At 46.8% G+C, this 23386-nt stretch overlaps 1 long non-coding RNA gene across 3 annotated transcripts in view; it reads right to left on the bottom strand.

Annotated features, from left to right (window-relative positions):
* The window catches only part of LOC109579098 (uncharacterized), an 84016-nt gene that overhangs the window by 50441 nt on the left and 10189 nt on the right, over positions 1-23386 (bottom strand). The window contains exon 3 of one of the 3 annotated variants that reach the window (XR_011564301.1): positions 12617-22946. The exons of 1 other annotated variant lie outside the window; for it this stretch is intronic. This is a non-coding gene — a long non-coding RNA (uncharacterized lncRNA). Of the gene's footprint in view, positions 1-200; positions 22947-23386 lie in introns of those variants that run through there. One more of the 3 variants, XR_002183777.2, reaches the window with a different exon arrangement.

The following is a 23386-nucleotide window of genomic DNA, read 5'->3' as shown; positions in this document are numbered from 1 at the left end:
GTTACCAGCTCTGGCAACTCAATTTACACTGGGTCAGGTAACGACTCAGTTGAGTATCTATACTTTTTTATTCACAGTCAGTCTCATCCCAAAGAGAGTTTGAACCCCCAGGTTCTTTGTACTTGCTGGAGTTTTCCTTCACATACAGCCCTCTGTTCCGTTTGGATTGGTGGTACGGAAACTCACGATGATTCTCCCCAGGGTGCAAGTTCAGAATTCTTGAGAAATTCTCACAGACAAGGGTGCCCAACGAGATACTTAGGAACCATGTCACCCTCTATCGGGAACAACAGGAGGAGCTGCACAACACGTGTTCCCCCAGGACGCTGTCATTCAATCTTCAAAAAGTCCTGCACATACCTGGAAAATCCAACCTACATTTTCCAGGTCAAAAACTAAACAAACAAAAATCCACCCCTCTCTCTGGCGATGCAGCAGATGTCCCTGGGGAGTCAAGTGGGGCCCCGTGTGGTCTGCTCCACCTCCCACCTCTGTTTACCATCTGGCTGAACGTGGATGTCTGCATGGAGATGTCCCTCCACCCTTCCCAGCCCTGACTCACACAGGGTAAAAGTGGTCCAGAGTGGCAGGAAAAGCTCCTTTCCAGACCTCTCGGTTGATGAAATCCATTGCAATGACCTCGACGAAGTGCAAGAAAATGGGTCACTCCCTGAACTGCCAAGGCCACTGAAAATAGATGTTACATCATCGCCACCCGGGACCTGACTTATTCACCCAGGTGTGCAATCTGGGGGCTCTTCTAGGTACTCTGCCAGCTGAAAAAAGAGTCTGCCATTCAGGGAGTGCTTATTAGCCAAGAATAACAGCCATAATATATTCAGTCTTCTAGGACAACGAACTCTTCTCAACCCCTTACCGTATAATCTCAGTAATTCTCACAAGAGCTCTGCCGAGGGGGGAGGCAGGTGTTGTCAAAGTCACTATTTTCCAGAAAGGAAACCAAGGTGCAGAACTCCTGTACCACTTGTCTGAAGTCCGCAGGTAGAAAGGAACATGGGCTGGATTCAAGCCTCTTACTCCTTACTGCACTGGGTCTTATCCAAAGAGATGACTGTGCAAAGTCATAGGAGCAGGGGTAGAGCCTGTTCTTCAAGCAAAAATCAGAACCTCATATCCAGCAGTCACTACGGATACGGACAGATGCGGAAAGATGGAAATGGTGGAGATGATATAGCAGGTGGTTTTCAGATTCCAGTTTCACTTTTATGCATGCAAAAACCCAACCATACATTGCAAAAATAGCATGAGGCTGGACATGGGGAGCAGAGATTAGTGATGATGTTAAAAGTCTGCAGTTATGGGGTTACACTAGCATTGACCTCTGACATGTGCATGCCCCACCTCTGATTGCCACATCATATGCAGGGTGACAGGACTCATTTCCTCAGACCCTCAGGAGCCCTCAAGCTACATCCACCAGGAGACCTTCCGGGAGATGACATGAGTCCATCCATGGACACTGACAGGGCCTCTGCCTCCTGGGTTCCTGAACACCCAGCTCCCAAAGGAAATATCTCCCCCAGGCAGCTTTTTGGGTGGTGAGGTGTAAGTTCAGTAAGGAGCTCTGGGTAAAAGACAAAGTTTGCTTTCCTCCAGAAAGGCAGTTTCAAGAAATTACATTTTCAAAGGTGTGGTTAGTCACCAAGTCAGGTCCAACTCTTTGCGACCCCGTGGACTGCAGCACACCAGGCTTCCCTGCCCTTCACCATCTCCTGGAGTTTACTCAAACTCATGTCCATTGAGTCGGTGATGCCATCCAACCATCTCATCCTCTGTCGCCCCCTTCTCTTGCCTTCAATCTTTCCCAGCATCAGAGTGCTTTCCAATGAGTCAGCTCTTCCTATCAGGTGGCCAAAGTATTGGAGCTTCAGCTTCAGCATCAGTCCTTCCAATGAATATTCAAAGGTAGAAATTGATTATTCTGTAGGCATTTTGTTGTCTGTTAGCTCTGAAGGAGATGAGGAGGGAGGGAAAAGTGGAGAGACCTAGAGGCTCCCTCCTCACCCTACACCTGGTCCCAGGCAATCAGGAGGCTGGAGAACCTGGGCTCTGTCTCTCCCCTGCCCACACCATCAACAGAGGGAGGAAGCAGGCCACACATTCTCCAGGAGACACACACCTAGGCACACGTGGACATCAGCTTAGAGTCCACGTGAAAACCACGGACCCTGGGTGCGCTGGGGGACTGTGGGGCTGGTCCAGCTCAGTGCTTCCCAATAGGAATGGAATGTGGGCCACACATGGCATTTTACATTTCCTAATAGCCAGAGTAAAAATTAAATGAATTCATAAAAAGGAACAGGTGAAATTAATTTTCATATACGATTGAACCTAATATATCAAAATATTATCACCTCAGTATGCAATCAATATAAAAGTTATTGAGATATTTTACATTCTTTTTTTTTAATATACCAAGTTTTGTGTATTTTATACTCAAAGTCCATCGGAATTTGGACTCAGCCATGTTGCAAACGCTTAACAGCCATAGTTGGCCAATGGCCACCAAACAGGACACCATGGAGCATGTTGGTCCATCTGGGTTGTCTAGTATCTTCCCCAGCAAACCCCAACCCCAGTGAATCAACTAGCTCCCTTCTACCCAAGTGTGGTCATAGGGTAGCAATAATATCGCCTATAGCAGGAGTCCCCCAATCTCCAGGACCTAATGCCTGATGTGGAACGGATGTAATAATAATAGAAATAAAGAGCACAATAAGTGTAATGCCCTTGAATCATCCCCAAACCACCCTTCACCCAGTCTGTGGAAAAATCATCTTGCACAAAACTGGTTCCTGGTGTCAAAAAGGTTGGGGACCACTGACCTGAGGTAACTACAAATGCAGAACCTCAGACCCCAACCAGAACCTATGTAAATCAGAAGTCAACTGTTAACACTCTCCCCAGGTAAATCTTTTGCACAAGAAACTGAGAAGCCAGTTACCTCCTCTTAAATACTTCCAGTGGCAGGGGACTCACTAGCCCATCCCCAAGGAAGCCCATGCCATCTTTCAGTTCAATTCAGTGGCTCAGTCGTGTCCGATTCTTTGCGACCCCATGAATTGCAGCACGCCAGGCCTCCCTGTCCATCACCAACTCCCGGAGTTCACTCAGACTCACGTCCATTGAGTCAGTGATGCCATCCAGCCATTTCATCCTCTGTCGTCCCCTTCTCCTCCTGCCCCCAACCCCTCCCAGCATCAGATATTTTCCAATGAGTCAACTCTTCGCATGAGGTGGCCAAAGTACTGGAGTTTCAGCTTTAGCATCATTCCTTCCAAAGAACATCCAGGGCTGATCTCCTTCAGAATGGACTGCTTGGATCTCCTTGCAGTCCAAGGGACTCTCAAGAGTCTTTTCCAACACCACAGTTCAAAAGCATCAATTCTTCGGCGTTCAGCTTTCTTCACAGTCCAACTCTCACATCCATACATGACCACAGGAAAAACCATAGCCTTGACTAGATGGAACTTTGTTGGCAAAGTAATGTCTCTGCTTTTCAATATGCTATCTAGGTTGGTCATAACTTTTCTTCCAAGGAGTAAGCGTCTTTTAATTTCATGGCTTCAGTCACCATCTGCAGTGATTTTGGAGCCCAAAAAAATAAAGTCTGACACCGTTTGCACTGTTTCCCCATCTATTTGCCATGAAATGATGGGACCAGATGCCATGATCTTCGTTTTCTGACTGTTGAGCTTTAAGCCAACTTTTTCACTTTCCTCTTTCACTTTCATCAAGAGGCTTTTTAGTTCCTCTTCACTTTCTGCCATAAGGATGGTGTCATCTGCATATCTGAGGTTATTGATATTTCTCCCAGCAATCTTGATTCTAGCTTGTGCTTCTTCCAGCCCAGCGTTTCTCATGATGTACTCTGCATATAAGTTAAATAAGCAGGGTGACAGTATACAGCCTTGACATACTCCTTTTCCTGTTTGGAACCAGTCTGTTGTTCCAAGTCCAGTTCTAACTGTTGCTCCTGACCTGCATATTGGTTTCTCAAGAGGCAGGTCAGGTGGTCTGGTACTCCCATCTCTTTCAGAATTTTCCACAGTTTCTTGTGATCCACACAGTCAAAGGCTTTGGCATAGTCAATAAAGCTTTAACTGGTTCTAATTATTAGAAAAGCATTTATCCTTCCTTTATTGAGTACTCTCTAGGAACTTGGCACTGTGCTCAGTCCATCACATAAATTATCTCATTTACACCCAGTACTGTTCAGTAAGATGAGGGTTAACTTTGATTCTTTATATAGATGAGAAAACAGAGGCCTCACAAATCCAAATAACTTACCCCAGATCTCTCCACTAATCAGTCTGTCTCAGGACCTGTTTTCTTTGCCAGAGCTTTCTTTCTCACTACACCAGGGCCTCCCTGTACCCTCTGCCTGCTCACCTGCACTCTACCTAGAGGCAGTCTGGAGCTCAGGAGACTTTTCCATCCTCAAAGTAAAGGAAGGTGTTGTTGGTACTCAAGAGAGTCTTCAGTACCGTGGCTTTATATTTTTGTGGGTTTCATTTATCACCGACTTCATTCCTTTTCATTCGATATTGCTTTTATTGTGTGAATAAACTCTGTTGGTAACTACATAATCAGAATTTCCTTTCCTCATCAAAGTTTAGAACAAGTATAGAAATGGGCAACTGAGCAAATGAGAAGAAATTAATAAAAGTCATATGATGTCATTAGATGGCTCAAAGGTCCCTGGTTTCCAATTACATGATGCACACGGTTAGAGCAATTATGTAAAGTACACATATTTCGTGAGGGACCCCAATTACACAAGGTTCACAGATGGGCACTGCACTAGAGAAGGTATTGAACTTGCCACAAAATACCACGAGGTAGCAAGCATGATGCAAGTGTGATCAGATAAGAAGTGGAGAGCAGTGAGCCAGCTGTGAAGTTTTACTCCTTAACTATCGTGGGTGGGTAAACTCCGAACTGGAAGAGCATTGCTTTTCATCGGTCTTTCCACTAATGGCCGGAGTTGCTTCCCACGTGGCACTAGTGGTAAAGAGCCACCTGCCAATGCAGGAGACATAAGAGATGCGAGTTTGATCCCTGTGTCAGGAAGATCCCCTGGAGAAGGGCACAGCAACCCACTCCAGTATTCTTGCCTGGAGACTCCCATGGACAGAGGAGCCTGGTGGGCTACAGTCCATAGCGTTACAAAGAGTCAAACACGACTGAAGTGACTTAGCGTAGCATAGCACAGTACAGCTGACTGCACAATAGAGACTGAACACTGATATGAAACTTATGCTGTTGTTTTGGAATAAATTATATTCTGAATTCAAAAAGAAAAGTCATTTGTCTTAAATAATCATGGAAATCATTGGAAGAGACACTGCAATTTAGGGGAAAGAATTTAACACTTTTTAAATGACTACCATATTCTTCAACAGTCCAGGAAATCAAGAATCACTGTGTTTGAGAAAGAGTCGGGCATGGAACTACTGTGTGTGTGTGTGTGCATGCGTGCACGTGCGCGTGTGTGTGGTTGAGGGGATGACAAATAAAGAGGAAGGAGGAATTAGAATCAAATGATATCAAGTGGCATAAACCAGAGATCCTATACATCAAATCTACATAAATGAAATACTTTTCTGTCTGTCTGTTTTCACAGCACATGAAATGCCTGGCTGATTTTCTCCAAATTTAGAAAGTACATTTGGGGAGGCCAAATAAGATAGCTGCCATATTGCACACATGACATTCACTCAGGGAGTTTCGCAGTATCCTAGAGAAATAGACAGTCATCCCCTTGAGCAGCTGATAGTATCTATCAGTTGATTAAGAAATCTATCAGGAAGCCACAGAGAAAATAAACAGCAGTTTCAAACACGAGCCCTGATTTAGAGTTCTAATGGCAGACAATCTGAATTGCAGCCCATGATTTAGATCCTCTGACATGGGCATTTCTACATGGCTGCAGGCACTGGTTGATTTAAAGATGGTTAATGATTGTCCAGGGGCTTCCCAGGTGGTACAGGGGTAAAAAATCTGCCTGCCAATGCAGGAGATGCAAGAGATGCAGGTTTGATCCCTGGGTTTGAAAGATCCTCTGGCATAGGAAATGGCAACCCACTTCTATATTCTTGCCTGGAAAATTCCACAGACAGAGGAGCCTGGCAAACTACAGTCCATGGGGTTGCAAAGAGTCAGTCACGACTGACTGAGTATGCATACATGCAGTAATTGTCCAGCGCAGTCTGGGGACTACAGCAAGGTGTGAAATATACCCCAGTACTGCCGTTGGTGCCTTTGGAAGCAGCCCACACCCCCACAATCTCTGGTCTTCCTTTCCTTTGTCAAACACTCTGCATCCATGTAAGGTGTCCTTCTGCAAGACACAGGCCAGAGTCTCCAGGATAAGTGAGTTCCAGTCGGCAGTAAGCCATGCATCGTTAATGTGCAACAGATTCTCTGGGATAGATTCAACCTTTGTCACCATGGCATCTTCAGGGCAGAGGACAACACTTAGGCCCCCAGTGAGCATCCAGTACAAATCTGTCAGCTGACCTCTGTCCCATGTGCTGAAGCTCTCCATTTATAGCACAGTAATCACAGCAGCTAACATCTATTAAAAGTTTATCTTATCCTAATCATCATGGTAAACACTCTACTGACATCACCCCGTGGAACACTCCACCCAAGTGAAGAGAATTTGGCCATTTCTATCTTGAAAGTGTGTTAGCTGCTCAGTCGTGTTCTACTCTTTGCAACCCCATGGACTATAGCCTGCCAGGCTTCACTGTCCATGGAATTCTCCCAGCAAGAACACTAGAGTGGGGTGCCATTCCCTTCTCCAAGGGATCTTCTTGACCCAGGGATCGAATCCAGCTCTCCTGCATTGCAGCCAGATTCTTTATTGACTGAGACATCATCTTAGACACAAGGAAACCAAAGTGCTGGAAGATTCAGTTTCATGCTCGATGCCTCCTGCCAGTAGGTGGCAGGACCAAGATTCAAACCCAGATGAGCCAACCTCCTTGTTCAGAATGACTTCACTCTAATGCTTCATTTTAATTTTCATCCTGGGCATCTGGAAGTCCACAGTAACCCAAATGCACTTTCTCAAGGAGAAGGAAGAGGGAGGTACCTCTGCAGCGGGAATTGTCATCTTGTGCATCTCCTTGCGGCAGCTTCATTCAAGGACCTGTGACTTCCCTCATTCTGAAGTCTGAAAGTCATTTCGAGGGCTTGGGCCCTTTGCACTAGGCACTAGAGATGGATGCAAGTTTGTGGTTCTAGCTGTCCAAGAATCACAGGCTGGTCGGGTGTCGGAGGGGTAGGGTGGAGACGAAGAGACTTACAATGTGAGTGCAACGTGGCATTGAGACAGACTTGAACACTGCCAAGCTGGCATCGCCAAGCTGGCACTGAACAGGGTGGGGACATTGCAGACCCCGCCCTCCAGCAGCTTACAATCTGTCTGCCCCTCAACTGCCTAGATGCTGGGTAGTCTTGAACTCGATCACAGGGTCAAGACCAAATGTGCTGGAGGCATGCAAACGGAGTGAGATCATTGCAAGTTGAGGTCATTGCCACCCTCTAGGAGATAAAAGCAAAAACAGCCCTGACAGATGCCCTGAGTGTCCCCATTACTTCTAAGTGTTTCCCTGGAGACAGTTATTTAGGGGAGTTGGGATGGTAAAGGCTGCCATGGCCACATCTGTAGAGCAGCCCTAGGCTAAGGACTCCCCATGGCTGCTTTTAAGATTCCATGGTCCCTCGTCAGTAAGAAAACCTCAGGAGAAGACCACCTCAGTCAAGGGTGCATGAGACTGGACCCCAGTGAGTGGCCCTGGGGGTTGCTGAGGTTCAGTGAGGTTGAATGAGCATCTTGAACTTGACTCTGATTTTGAATAACACAAATAAGCAACTTTAACACTCCGAAGGGTAATTTGTAGTAGAAATAGCCTGGAGCTCTTTTTCCAGGACCACAAGGGCACACCCTCTTCTCAGAGCCCTGACCAAGGCCCAGGGGAGTTCTCCCAGCCTTCTCTGAACCAATTTTCCAAAGTACTCTGTAATTAATGCCTCCCAGAAGAGATCCTCTGCTTGTCACTGAGAAGAGAAAAATAAAAGCATTCCTGCAACTGTTTTATACCTTGGGCAGGGAAGGTTCATTTCTAGCCATCTCCAATAAAGTACCATGATGTGGGTAATAATAGAGGCCCATATTTTACAAGACAGTCCATCAAGTTCCTTCAAGCACACTCATCACTTTTCAAATGCAGAGGCAGAGTCCACATAGAGTTTGCAGGAGACATTATTGCTGTTGATAGAGCAATTTGGGCTTTTTTTTTTTTTTTTTTCCTGTGGAATTTCTGCAACAGAATTGCTGGTTTAGTCTTTATGGCATCTGGTATTTTGTTGTTATTGTTCAGTCGCTCAGGTGTCTCTGATTCTTTGCAACCCCATGGACTGCAGTACGACAGGCTTCCCTATCCTTCACCATCTTCCAGAGTTAGCTCAAGCTCACGTCCATTGAGTCGGTGATGCCTTCCAACCATCTTATCCTCTGTTGTCCCCTTCTTCTCCTGCCTTCAGTCTTTCCCAGCATCAGGTTCTTTTCCAATGAGTTTGGCTCTTTGCATCAGGTGGCCAAAATAAGAGTATGGAGCCCCTTAAGTATGAACTGCTTCTATACTTCACTGTTTTTTTCACTCACCAAATATTTATTGAGCAACTGCTACATGCAAGACACTCCAAGACATGCTGGAGAAAACCGACTCTCCGCTCTCACGGAGCTGGCATTCTTGTGGGGGAAACAAACACAAATAAAATGATAAATGTTTGTTAAATATAATTTAGTGTGAAAGTGAAAGTGAAGTTGCTCAGTCGTGTCAGACTCTTTGCAATCCCATGGACTGTAGCCTACCAGGCTTCTGAGTCCATAGGATTTTCCAGGCAAGAGTACTTGAATGGGCTGCCATTGCCTTCTCCAGGGGATCTTCCCGACCCAGGGATCAAACCTGGGTCTCCAGCGTTGTAGGCAGACTCTTTACCCTCTGAGCCACCAGGGAAGCCCTATAATTTAGTATAGGTGCTGAGTAAAGAATAGAAACAAGAAGTGACTAATATTAAGGGTAAGCTGTTTTATGGGCTCAGGCTCATGAAGGACCTCACTACAGAGAGAACTTTCATACTACATCTGGAAAAGAGCCAGCCTTGCAAAGGGCAGGAGATCTTTCAAGCTTGTGTAAATGTCCCGGGGCAGATGGATCACAGCTGAATTGGAAAAGCTGAGCGAGACACTGTGGGACTGCAGTGTGATAAGTGAGAGGGAAGGGACTAGAGGTGGGGGGTAAGGGTTGGCAAGCCAGGTGCACCCCTCTTTGCAGAAGGGTGGCCTGTCTTCTCCAATATTCTACCTGGCTTCACTGAACAACTCAACACAACAGACCAGTGCCTGAATCCTCCTCCTCGCCCCTACTTAGCACCCCAGGAGCACTATGCTCAGGCTTAAAAGGAAAAACCTGTGACACAGGGAACCCAAAGCCAGTGTTCTGTGACAACCTGGAGGGATAGGGTGGGTAGAGAGGGGGCTTCAGGAGGGACGGGACACATGTATGCCTTTGGCCGATTCATGCTGATGTATGGCAAAAAGCATCACAATTTTGTAAAGTAATTATCCTCCAATTAAAATAAATAAATAACTTTTAAAAAAAGGAACACCCAACACACTCTGGCCACCCTCTGCTTTGTTCCAGCAGTTTCCGCAGTGAGGAAGAAGCAGAGTCCCGGAACAGCGAGTGGGTGATGGTCCCCCAGCACACAGGTTCTCCCACCCCACCAAGCCAGCCCAGGGTGGCTGCGCTCAGTATGCTGCCACAGTCGTTGATAATAATTGTTGCATTAATTGGTGCTGTCCGGACCAGACAGCACGTAAAAGATCCCACTGTGTCCAATAATTAATGTTTTTCCCTCACTGCAAACGCCATTAATAAGGGGCTCTTCCAAGAAACGAGTAATTGGCTGGTGGGGCGTCATTAGGGTATTTATAGATAAGCTTTGGTCTGGAGACTAGAGGAAAGCTGATTATGTTTATTTAGACTCTATTATCTATCACTAATGTGTTATCCTGCGTTCCGATCGTCCCCATTCTCTAGGTCCTAATGACAGAGGGCACACGACAATGTGATTTCAATGACCTGCAGCCCAGCCTTCTCCCGGTCGCTGGGGAGAGACGGGGACGGAGCGGGAGGCGATTCACAGGTTCTGCTAGCTCCCACTCATCTGCCGTGAACCTAGCCTTTCCGCCAAGAAATTTAGAGGCAGGCACTCGGAAGTACCAGGAAGACAGTTTCTCCTAATTAAACCTCAGAGGAGTGGAAGTTTCTTGGGTTTGTGATTATCTGAAGGGTTTTTGAAAATGTAAATCTGGTCAGGGAAACGTTGCTTGGAAATATAGAGGTAGGGAAGAGGCAGCTTGGGTTTGAGACGCTCTCTCGGTGGTAAGGAGTGAAGAAGTCTCACCGAATGAGCAAATCTGGCAGAAATCCACATCTCACTAGACAAGCAGACCTGCTTACAAGTGCTCCCTGGACCCGGGGAAGGGGATCTGGGGGTGTGCGGGGCTGACTTTTCTCCATGCCTTTGATCCATTTGTTCTTTGCTAGAATTTTCAGAAGAGATTTTTTACGTTTCACGAAAAAGTATAGGTAGTGCAATAGTAGGAATGGACTTGATGCCGCTGGACTCTATTGATACAGTTAAAAATCATTTAAACAAAAAATGTTATGGCACGCATGTTTTATCACAGTAAAAACAATAGCTAGGAGAAGAAACAAATATATTTTAGAGGCAGAATATAAAAGCATAAGGAAGAATGAGGGTTCTAACTTTGCAACTGTATTGTATCTAGTATTAGTTTTAGAAATAAATGGACTTCTAAATGGTCCCCTCTGAGTATGCAATGACCACGTTTATTTTGTAAAACCTTAACATTACGAATAATAATTCAAGGCAATTAATTTGTCAATGAAATGAGCTGAATTTGACACAACTGTCGAGTGAACTCAATCTTACTCATTTTTACAATTTGCTGTTTCACTGCTTCTGTAGACAGTTCCTTGGCTGTAATCTCACATAGGTTCCCTAGCTTTCTCTGTGACTCTTATAACTAAAGTACCCAAGGCCATTAAATAACTTTTAAAAATTATAGTTAAGTAAGTCCTTTTAAAATCTACTTTATATATAGTGGTGTGTATATTACTAGTAGCGCAGTAGTGCGTATATAATCCTATACTCCTAATTTATTCCTCCCCCACCTTTTTCCCCTTTGATAACCATGTTTGTTTTTTGGGTAAATCTGTTTCTGTCTTGTAAATAAGGGCATTTACTTTGTAGCACACAGAACTACACTCAATATCTTACAATAAATTATAATCTGGAAAAGAATATATATAAATATGTATTGTAAAACTGAATTACTTGGCTGTACACCTGAAACTCACACAATATTGTAAATTAACTATACTTCAATAAAGACTTTTTGAAGTGTAGCCAGATGTATATGTGCAACTGCACTCTAAAAAGTAATACGTAACACGCATCACCCCTGCTCCATCTCTCACTGCACTGGGCGGTGGGGAAAAAGTAGAATTAGGAGTCTGGAACCTGGGTTCAAATTCAGACTCTGCCCATGTCACATGGTCTGTAAGAGACAGAAAGACACCTGACTTCCTCTGGCCTCAGTTTCCACACCTGTGAGATGAGGATCCGCGCATGCGCATTTGGTAGGGGCTTTCCTGGGAAGAAGTGAGATGGTGTCTGTCGAGGCACCCACTGGGCCCGTGCAGAGATGAAACAGGCCCCTCAAATATCCAGCTCTCCCCATCTGCCCTGGTTTGTGTGAAAGAATCTGACACTCACGGAACGTCTACAGGCCTTCCTGCCTTCTCTGTGAAGGACACGCTCAGGATCCGTGACCTGCCTCCGGTTCTGAAATAAGCTCCCAGAAAGTTGACCTGTGCACATATGTGTGATGTAACTTTGCAAATTAAGTGTGTAATGCTTTTAGGAAAGCACTGCCCTTTCCTGGCCTGCTCCCCACCCCTGGGACCAGGTAATTTGTGGGCACATCTGTTGCAGGTGTTGGGGAATACTCTCGGAGATATTCTTAGATCTTGGCCAGGATTGAAGGTGGAGAAGCTGGCTCCTGGGACATAATGATGCCTGCAGCCTCAGTCAGGTAACTGGAGTGAGGCAGGTAGGCCTGTGGGCAGTGCTGGGCCTGAGCAGAATTAGTGGGTAGCTGGGCAAACAGGGAAGCCCCAAAGAACTGCTCTCAGGGGCAAGAAAAGGAGATGGGTAACCCCCAACCCAGAGTTTCCCAGCTGGCTCAGGGGTAAAGAATCTGCCTGCCAATGCAGGAGACGCAGGTTCAGTCCTTGGTTTGGGAAGATCCCCTGGAGAAGGAAATGGCAACCCACTCCAGTATCCTTGCTTGGGAAATCCCGTGGACAGTTGAGTCTGGAGGGCTACAGTCCATAGGGTCTCAAAAGAGTCGGACACAACTTAGCAGCTAAACAACAACAACCCCCAACTCAAGCATACAGATATCTATTTATCAGATATCACTTACCAGATATTACCTGGTCCAGGAAAGCAACTTAACCCTTGTTGGCCTCAGCAATCTCAGTTTGTATGGGAGGCATACAGACCTGCTTAGCTCATGGGCTGTGGTTGTTCTGGCTGGTAGCACTTTAATTTACAGAGTGCCGGCTGGGCACCCCGCATCATGCCAGGTGCTGGAAGGAGAAGGATGGCAGATCAAAGAGAAAAGGAGGAGGTGTAATCATCACCCTTGCCTGAAAGAACCCATCACTGTTCTTAAGATCTTGCCATGGCTCCTTGTTTTCCTCAGCATAAAATCCAAACCCTGTATCAAGATGTACAGAAAACTTTGGGATCCAGTCCCAGGACTTGTCTCAGCCAATATTTTGTAATGCTCCTTTGATATCCTGATATAGAATTCAGTGGAAATAGTAATAGAATTTATCTACTCACAAGATGTTTTAATCAATATATTAATATATTAACTTTCATATGGGAGGGAGACATAATTCATATCAAAAAAAGATGCATTTCAACTGGACAGTTCTCTGACACAACTTCACTATTCAACACAAGGACTTGTGTTTGTGTGTAAAATCATAGTGAATGTCACAAGAAACTCATACCTGATGACAGGGTGCTGTTTGGAGACTCAAATACCAAGAGTGATGTTGCCATGGGTGACATTTTCCCAACATGACAAGCACCACTTGGTAATACTCCAAACAAACACAGAGCAGTCATCCCTTCATTTATATAGTAGCGCCATTCCTAGAAAATTCCATGTATGATTAACACTGTGCTAAAATTACTTTCTGTTTATGTGAATTAGAGAGTTATACCCAGACTCAGGTTATTAGAAATTGGCTTTTTACCTACATGAATATCTACCAGAACATCCTAAAGCCTGCAGGACCCAGGCCAGCCCCTCTACGTGTAGGACTCTTGGATATGCTGATTGAGGTCTTGCAGCCTTGGTGCCTACTCACGGCATATATGGCACTCCCCTCCCCCAACAAATGGCTTCCCAGGTGGTACAGTGGTAAAGAATCCACCTGCCAATGCAGGAGACACAAGAGATGCAGGTTCAATCCCAGGGTTGGGAAGATACCCTGGTGTAGGAAATGGCAACCCACTCCAGCATTCTTGCCTGTGAAATCCCAAGGACAGAGGAGCCTGGCAGGCTACAGTCCATGGGGTTGCATAGAGTCATACATGACTGAGCACACTTGCAGTCCAACAGATATCCCAAATGAACTCAGGGCAGAATCACCTTCCTTGGGAATCACAGATCTAACCCCTGCCTGCCTCTCCAACACTGATCTCCTGCAGTCCTCCTGTTTAGGATGTTCTCAGCCACACATTGTAGCTTGTCTCCTTTCCTCCAACACATCAGAGGGCCTTTGCACACGCTGTTCCCTCCACCAGGATGCTCATGTCCAGCTGTTCACATGGCAACCTTCTCCTCCTTCATGTCTCCACTCAGGTGACATTTCCAGGAGAGCAGGCCTCCTTAGCCACCCAATCTACAAGAGCACACCCCCCGCCCAGCTAGTCTCAATCACGTAAACTTGCTCTGGCCCCTCAGGGCACACATCCTGCTGTGAAGATCTTTTTCTAGATTGTATTCCCCAGCAGGGTCAGCACATTTTTCTGAAAGGGCCAGAGAGCAAATATTTCAGGCTTTGCTGGCCATATGTTCTCTGTTACAACAACTCAACTCTGCCGTTCTCACTCAAACCCACAGTCTCATACAATATGTAAACAAATGGGTGTGGCTGTGCACCAATAAAACTTTATTTACAAAAACAGGCAGAGGCTGGGCTTGGCCCCTGCCCATTTTTGTGAATCAACAATCCCTGCACTGGACTATCACTCCTTGTCTGTCTGGTTTACTCTTGAACTCTTCCTGTCTAGCACAGTGTGGGGAATACATAGCAACTGAATGAAGGTATTTTGGAAAAATGAGTTTGTCTAGCTGGAATGAGGGACAACAGAGAACACAAAAAAAGACCTACCTATTTTGTTCTTGTTGTTGTTTAGTCCTGTCTGACTCATGTGACACCATGGACTGTATGTCCATGGGATTTCCCAGGCAAGAATTCCTCCTCCAGGGACTCTTCCCAACCCAGGGATCAAACCCATGTCTCCTGCACTGGCAGGCGGATTCTTTACCATGGAGCCACAGTGGCTCACGCCCATTATTAGCGCCTATGGAATCGGGCAGGCGAATTCAGGGAGGGCTTCCTGGAGAAAGTGACCCTGAGCAAAAGCTGAAAGAAAGATGGCATTTGGACCATGGTGGTAGTCCTGGCACTCACTTGCTCAGTTAGTTAATCCATTCCTTCATTCAGGGATATTTGTTCAGTGTCATATCAGCTGCTTATAAGACGAAGATGAATACACAGTGCTCTCAGGGAAGGAAGAGATGTTGATCCCGGGGTCAGGACGGTCTGGGGATTCCAAAGATGCTGTGGACCAGTCACGCTTCTGGGTGCCTTGTGCACAGACAGGGTCACATCTAAGCTTGGCTCAGTGGTGCCCCAACTGGACCTTTATCCCACCAACCATCCACACCATCCAATCCCACTGTGAAATCAGCGTACCCATCATCAGCATCTCCTCGAACCCTGAACCCCACATCGCAGGGTCCCAGCCCTCTGCCCCCCTCATCCTAAACACAGCCCATTCCTGCAGCCTCCTTCACACAGCAGCATAATCACATGCTCTTTCCAGGAAGTGATGCCCTAATGGTGGGTCTTCAGATGGAGGCCTGGGGGGATTTTGAACAGTGGTACCCCTGGGCCATCAGATTACCAGCCCCCAGGTGGTTTTAACTAACTGGAGACGGATAGTTCAGCAGCCTGAGAACTTGGCTGACAATTCTTTGATCTTTTAAGAAATTATTTGAAATCCTTTTTTCAAAAGAGTCAACATTATCTGTGCTCTTCCCTCTCAGTTGACTTCCCTCCAGAGTTCAAGAACTTGCACCTCCTGCAAACCTCATCTGTTCTTTTTTCTCTCTTGACTTTGGCTTCTCAGACATTCAGAGCCAAATGCATAGTAACCCCAAAGCACCTGGACCCTAGTGGTGGACACGTTGCATAGTAAGTCCTCACCTGAATGGATTTTGCTGCCTATTTCTCTTCCCTGAGGATTTCTGGTTGAAATCCTCATCATTTGTGAAATGATGTTGGCTGCATATCTCTAGGCCAACTCAAATACTTCCATGGATGAGCCAGTGCTCTTTACATACAAAGTAATCATAATTCCAGAATGCTCTCTGTATATATCCCCACCCCCTCTAACCCTGAACCTATTTTATTAATATTGAGCTTAATTATTTTGAAGTTTAGTTTAAACCACTCAATTCATTATTAGCACTTCAAAAATAATACATTTTATACCTGCTAATGTGGGGTGAAGATAGATAAATGAATTTCTCAATCCACGGTTGATGTTGTGCCATAAAAACAAACGAGGAAACATTCCCTATGGGAACTCTATACCATGACCTTCTTGTCTGAATCTCAGGTCTGTAGCCTTGGGGTGATCCTGATTTAATAATGTACCAGGTAGGGCAGCCCTGTAGCACTCCTGCAGGGAACACCCCAGGGAGAGTTGGGGACCACAGCCTAGAGGCTACAAAGGGTCACTCACACACAAATCTCCCAGTGGGGTGACTAAGAGCCCAGCCTTGGGACAGAAACGTAAAGTGAAAGAAAGTAAAGTCACTCAGTTATGTCTGACTCTTTGTGACCCCATGGGCTGTAGCCTATCAGGCTCCTCCGTCCATGGGATTTTCCAGGCAAGAGAACTGGAGTGGGGTGCCATTTCAGGCCCCTGTTTCATCCCTCTGTTAGCTGGGATGAATTCAATAAAGCAAGTGTTTTGGGGGGTCAGGCTCCTTGCCGAGCAGTGGCAAAAACAGGTAAAAGGACAGAAGATCTGTGCCCCCAGACCTACCCTTGGCGTGGGGGTGAGACCACAATTATCAAGGGAGCTACCAAGTAAACAAGGTCATTCCAAATTGTGTTCAGGTTTCTGGCTGGACAGGCAGACCTCCCGATTCCTAGAAAACTGTCCAGAATCCCCACTGATATGCCAATGGGGACAGGACAATGTCACTCTCCCCATAAGAGAGGAGAAGAGGACAAAACACTGGTCCTAACAGTGGGAGAATCAAAACAAAGAACAAAGAGGGAGGGAGGTTTAAAAGAGCTGAGGATTCTCTTTTGCTAGAGTAAACCAATGGCTCTCTTGCAAGTGATCACTGCTGGTTGTGAAACCCAAGGGACTGTCTGTCAGCCCTGTGATTCCAAGGGTCTAGAGACCCGAGGCCTCCCTGCCAGGACCAAGCCTGTGACTGTGTCATTAACAGTGGCGTTCAGAGGACCACAATGCTGTGCTGAGCATCACTGATGACCGTTTGATTAGCTGACAAACTAAAGCTCTCTCTTCTCTGCACCTGTCTTCAGATAATGCTGCTCTGGGCCCACCTTGAAGAGGGATGAATTCCCCCTCGAAAAATGACAAGGGTTTCTTGCCCCACCAATGAGCCAGTGACACTCTCAGACCCTTCAGAAAATAGTCACCTGTGCCAGCAATCTCGGGGCCTGCCGGCGACATCTAAACACCAGGATCTCGCAGCGAGAAGCAGGGAAGGCACAAAAGTCTACCTCGCCACCTTTTTAATGAGTAAGATCCTCTGGCTGCTGCCAGGGCCCTCAGAGACCAGCTATTAATGAGCGCTTAGAATAGATTGTGCCTGTTTTATACATGTACGGTGGCCTGAGAGAGACACTTCAATTTCCATCTTACATCTGCTGCCATGTTCAAGTGTCTCCTTAAGGGCAGGAAAGCACTTGGAAAATTTTGTCTTTAAAGAGACATGTTCAAAGAGAGTGCAGCCACATTCTATATGTGAGCTCTTTTTCAATTTTCAAAGTATATATTTAGATTATGTATATGAGGATGTGAGCGGCGCCGGCAGGCAGCCAGGCCCCAGCTGCACACACAGCCCTCCCTGCCTCTCGGGGCTGCAGGGAGAGGGGCTTCTGGTTTTGTCCTCAGAGTCACTGGCTTCACTCAGTGAGCTGGGGATGAGTGCAGGGGACGGGGACCACCTATGTTTTGTTCCTATTTACGGACTCTGGTCCTAGGTAGCAGGTGATGTGGACTATGATGACTTGATGAGCTGAGATGCGGGAACATGGGCTGGACCAGAGCATGCGCCAGGTGGGGCCAGAAAGGAGGCGTGGCTGGCAGAACCCACACAGGGGCAGGTAATGGAACTGGATTCCTATGGCAAGTTTTCAAGGGGTCTTTCCGAAAGAAGAGGGCTTGAGGAGCAAGAAGGAGGAGCTGGAAGTAAGAAGGGGCTTCAGAAGACAGAGAGGCTTGGAGGTCTCAGTGACGGCCCTGTTGTCGTCGTCGGCAATGGGGAAGGAGCGTGAAGGATGGGGATGTATGAGGTGGGCTCGTGGTGTGAGGGAAAGCACAGCTCTTGCACCGACCAGCTGTCCTGGTCAGCTCTGCACACATGCGAGCTTAGTTGCTAAGTCATGTCTGACTCTTGGCGACCCCATGGACTGTAGCCTGCCAGGCTCCTCTGTCCATGGGATTACCCCAGCAAGAATACTGGGGTGGGTTGCCACTCCCTCCCCCAGGGGATCTTTCCAACCCGGGGATCAAACCCACATCTCCTGCATTGGCAGGTGGATTCTTTACCTTATCACCTAGGAAGCCCCTAGTCAGTTCAGGCTGCTACAACAAAAGGGCCACAAACTGAGGGATTGAACAGCAGATGCTTATTTTTCACAGTCCTGGAGCCTGGAAGTCCAACATCAGGGTGCTGGCATGGTCAGTGTGCAGTGACAGCTCTTTTCCTGGCTTGCAGACAGCCACCTTCTCACTATGTCCTCACTTGGCAGAGAAAGAGAGAGCTCTGCAATCTTCATCCCCTTTTAAGGGCACCAATCCCATTATGGGGCTCCATCCTCATGACCTCATCCAAACCTAATTACTTCCCAAAGGCCCACCTCCTGATATTAATACCATCACATCGGGGGTTAGGGTTACAACATATGAACTGCAGTGGTGGGGGGGTGAGTGGGAGGAGGGGAGAGATACACATTCATTCCAAAGCACCAGCTGTGTGATCTTGGTCAAGTTGCTTAGCCTCTCTGAGCCTCCACTTTTCATTGGTAAAATGGGATCATAATCCCTCTCCCATATTCTCATGTTGTGAGAGTAACATGACGTGCCACATGTACAGAGCCTGGGACATGGGTGGAGCTGACTCAGTGGTGTCTGTGTTTGTTTCTACAGCCCATTAATCATGTGACTCCTCCAGAACAGGAAACACATCCTCCAATCAACCTCAGAAGACCCACAGAATAAATGTATCATGAACAGCAGAAATCCAGAGAAATAAACGTGTTTGTATTTTGAAAAGGGACAGTGAAGGATGAAAGTTGCTGACAGTGTGAATTACTGTTGATTTCATCATTGTTGCCATCCCCGAAACAAACAGCCCCAGAAAGCACAGTGGTTCCAACCCTAGGTCTGAGGCATCCCCGGGCGTTTCCAATTATCTCCACGTGCATTAAACAAAACTCGGATCAGAGCTAACTAGAGTTTTCTCTAATTCAAAACGTGACTGTTCTCAGTCATCAGCACTTTGCAAGTAGGAGAGGTGCCACAGAATCGTGCCATGGCAGGGTCTGCCTCTGCTTCTTCCATTACTCTTTGCTCACAAGCTCTATATTCTTGAGGTAGCGATATGTCCAGTTCAAGATTCTGCTTCCTGCTAAGTATGGCCATGTGGCTAAGGTGTGGTCACTGAAACAAGAGAAACTCACAGAGGATTTCAGGGAAGGTTCTTTGAAAGGAAGAAGAGATGACAGGAGAAAGACCCCTTTGTTTTACCCTGTTCCTTCCTTCCTGCTGCCTGGAATGTGGACGCAATGACTGGAGCAACAGCAGACATCTTGGCACACCGAGGATGGAAGCCAAGTGTTGGGAATGGCAGAGCAAGAAGAGAGACACAGACTGGGCCCCACATGATCGTGAGGTCACCACACCAGCCTCCCCAGGACTTCTTGTACATTAGAGGGAAAACCTTTATGCATTTAAGCCACTATTTTTGGAGTTTTCTGTTGGGTGCAATATATATCTAGTAACTAACATATATATTGAGTTACTAGAGACTGCTCTGTGTCCCTGGCTACTAACCCATGCTTGGCAGGAAATACAAGTGGGGGTGGTATGTAAGGGGGCAGAACGTCCCGGTGCCAGGGGAGCATCCAACAGCATCTTCTCACTAGTGCCCACTGATCTTGGCTTGTTCTAGCCCTGGGCAGTGATCCATCCCTCCCTGTTTTACGTTCTAGAGACCTCCAACCTAAGCCAAAATCCAATGTGGGGCAGGGTGCTGCCGCAGGAAAAGAACATAAGTCTGCATGAGCCTTGGTTCAAGTCTTACCTTTGAATCTTAACAGCTGTGTCACTTTGGGCAAAACCACTTAACCCTTGAGCTTCAGCTTCCTTCTCTGAAAAATGGGAGTCCCAGTAATGCCCACCACAAAGGGCTCCATGGATAATGTGAATCAAGTCCCTGAAATTCAGCCCTTAGGAATGACAGTTGTGATTATTACAGATTAGTTACGCATTGATGTTATTATTTTCAGAGAGGGGTCTTGGGGCTGTGGCACATTCTCCCCAGGTGACACTAGTCATAAAGAATCCGTCTGCCAGTGTTGGAAACACAGGAGTCACAGGTTTGATCCCTGGGTCGGGAAGATCCCCTGGAGGAAATGGCAACCCACTCCAGTCTTCTTGCCTGGGACATCCTGTGGACAGAGGAATCTGGCGGGCTACAGTCCACGAGGTCACCAAGAGGCAGATACGACTAATCACGCATGCGTATGTATACACTTGTTCTCTTTCCCAGGCGAAGTGGAATCAGCTTTAATGCCATAAAGGTCAATCCTAACTGAGGACTGGCAGGAGGAGACCCAGCCCCTGTCACTGGCTTCGCTGCTGTCTAGCTGTGTGACCTCAGGCTAGTCACCAACTCTTTCTGAGCGGCAATTTCCCAAGGATGCCAGACTCCATCTCCAAGACCCCTCCCAGCATCAAAGTGCAGTAACCCCAGGAACACAAGGGAGTCTGAGAACCAGGATCAGAACAGACAGTCCACCTGCTGTACTTCTAGCGGTGCCGATTTTACCCCCAGCCTCTCTCCACCAGTCATTTACAATGTTCTTACTTATTGAATTCCTATCATATCAAGGACCCGATTCTGGAAGAAGTGTTATTTCTGCAGACACTGAGGCTAGATCTCAGGACTCAGGCGAGGAGACACTTGGGCACATCATTTGTCTCACTTTACGTAAACTTGATGTAAAAACTCAGATGTGCAAATAAATTGGAAGGTTGTTGGTTTGTAAAAGAATCATCGAGAAGCATAAATAATCTTGCTCGTCTCTCTCAGTCACATGAATCGCCCACACAGTTGAGGGTAATGACATTATGCTTAGTCCCGAGCTATCGAGCTTGAGATTCTCGAGCTCACCTATCATTAGTTCGATGCTGTCCATAAAACTCCCACCAAGTAAGCACTCTCATCCTCATATTGCCAATAGGATAGAAGGACAGAGAAGTTATTATACATACTTAGCTTAAGTCAAGGTCAGGCAGACAATAAACAGTTGAACCAGGATGATAATCTAGATCTAATCTAGGTTGTCACCATAGCACCACATTCTTAAGGCCTAAAAGAGAAACAGCACAAAACGGGATGATGCCAGAAGAGAACTGGCTGTCTATGTGACCTGGGGACAGTTGAGGAATCTCTCTCTGCCTGTTTTCTCATGTAGCAGAAATGTGCATTGGATAGATCAGATCCCCATTCTACAGAGCAGCGCCTGTTGGTACATCTCCAAGCTGCCAGGACGTCCCGACCCACTACATAACTCAATATGTATCAAGGCTGCCAAGGGGAGAGCAGCTAGCCATGGAACAATGGCCTACTTGGAACCTCCCAATGGACAGAAGACTGGGGACCCTGACTTCACACATCTTGCCTGCCCGTCTCCAGCTGCCTCCAGAACACCATGGGTGTCTCCACTGGGTCTCCAAACCCAGACAGGTCTGCCTACAATCCTAAACATGCAATGCTTGGGCTCTGTGGAGTCGCTGGGCTATCTGTTGTTGTTTAGTCACTAAATCCTATCAAACTCTTTGCAACCCCATGGACTGTAGCCCACCAGACTCCTCTGTCCACGAGATTTCCCAGGCAAGAATACTTGAGTGGGTTTCCATTTTCTTTCCTGAAGGATCTTCCCGACCCAGGGATCAAACCTGCATCTCCTGCATTGGCAGGCAGATTCTTTACCACTGAGCCACTCAGGAAGCTGGACTATTTGAGGGCTCTCTAAATGTCTACCCCAACTCCTGCTCTACTTACAAACTCTCTCTCCACCCAGGGAGTGGGGGCCCCTCGATTGCACTAATGTCGACCTACATCAGCCAGACAGTGCCAAATGATGTCACCGTTCCATGTCACCCTGTGAGACTTTCGCAACAGACGGTGTTGCTATAAAAAAATTAACAAGCCAACAATTGACACTCGAACTCTTTTGTATCCGCCGATGAATCTGATGCCCACGTGTTGCCAAAAGCATTTATTGTCTCATAATTTGATTTACTTTTCTCCATGCTGCTCTCGATGCCTGCAAGTAGGGGCAAAATGGCTGATGTCTCCAGATGCCACGGAGGCTAATAAAGCTTGCTGTGCTCCCAGCATGCTCTCTGCTGTCAGAAACCGGCAATTAACTTAATAGGGTTCTTGAAATGGAGTCGATCCGGGAAATGCGGCATGTGTTGACACTCTCCCGCTGATCCAGGCAGCCTCCCACCATTGACTTGCCAGGTCTGTTTGCTATTTGAATTATTTAGGAGCTTGTTATGTGAATTAAAAAGCAGCACTTTGCAGCATTAAGTCTAATATTTTATGATCTTCAATTGATTAGGTGGGCTTTCAGGATTACATGCAAAGGTTAAGATAAAACACGCCTTAGACAGGCGGCTCTCGCCAGCCTGCTTTGCTTTTCAAAAACCTAGATGAAAACCCAAAAGGAGCCTGCCTCCTTTCTCACTTCCAAGCAAGTCTTCTGGAACCTGTTTCCAGACCATTAAAGGGCTTTGCCACCCTGAGGATACCAGGCTCCCTGGGTTTTCAGGACCAAAAGGAGGCTGGTCCCTCCTTTCTCTAGTTTTTCTTTTGTCTCTTTCTTGGAACAAAGATACCAGTGATGACATGATCCCAGAAGGACGGCCTCCCAAGCCTGGGCCTGCAAAAGGAAAACCCTGCTGTTGGTTCCCAGCCACTCGCTTGGACTTGGATGGGCACCACTGTCACACCTGCCTTTGGCCAAGGGTGTGTATAGCCCACGCCCCATGCGGCACCAAGCTTATAGTGCACCAAGCTCCAGAGGACTTCCCCTGCCATGTGCCCATTCACACCTGCCTGCCCTACCAGCTGCCACCGCCCTCTCTCCTGGCTGATGACAACAGTGTTCTACAAGGATTTTCCCATCAGTCCCCACCCAATCCACCCTACACCCAGCAGCCTTATCTTTCTAAAACCCAGCTCTGGCTATGACACTCCCCAGCTCAAAACCCCTCAGTGGCTCCTCATGGCCTCACCAATCTGGCCTCAGGCTCTCTTTCTAGCCTCATCTGCTATTGCTCCCATATGAACCAGCCAAACTGAGCCATTTATTATTTTCAA

Source organism: Bos indicus, chromosome 26 (genome assembly GCF_029378745.1).
Source record: "Bos indicus isolate NIAB-ARS_2022 breed Sahiwal x Tharparkar chromosome 26, NIAB-ARS_B.indTharparkar_mat_pri_1.0, whole genome shotgun sequence".
NCBI classification, from domain to species: Eukaryota; Metazoa; Chordata; class Mammalia; order Artiodactyla; family Bovidae; genus Bos; species Bos indicus.
Note: the sequence above shows the minus strand (reverse complement) of the source record. Positions and strands in the feature narration are given on the sequence as shown.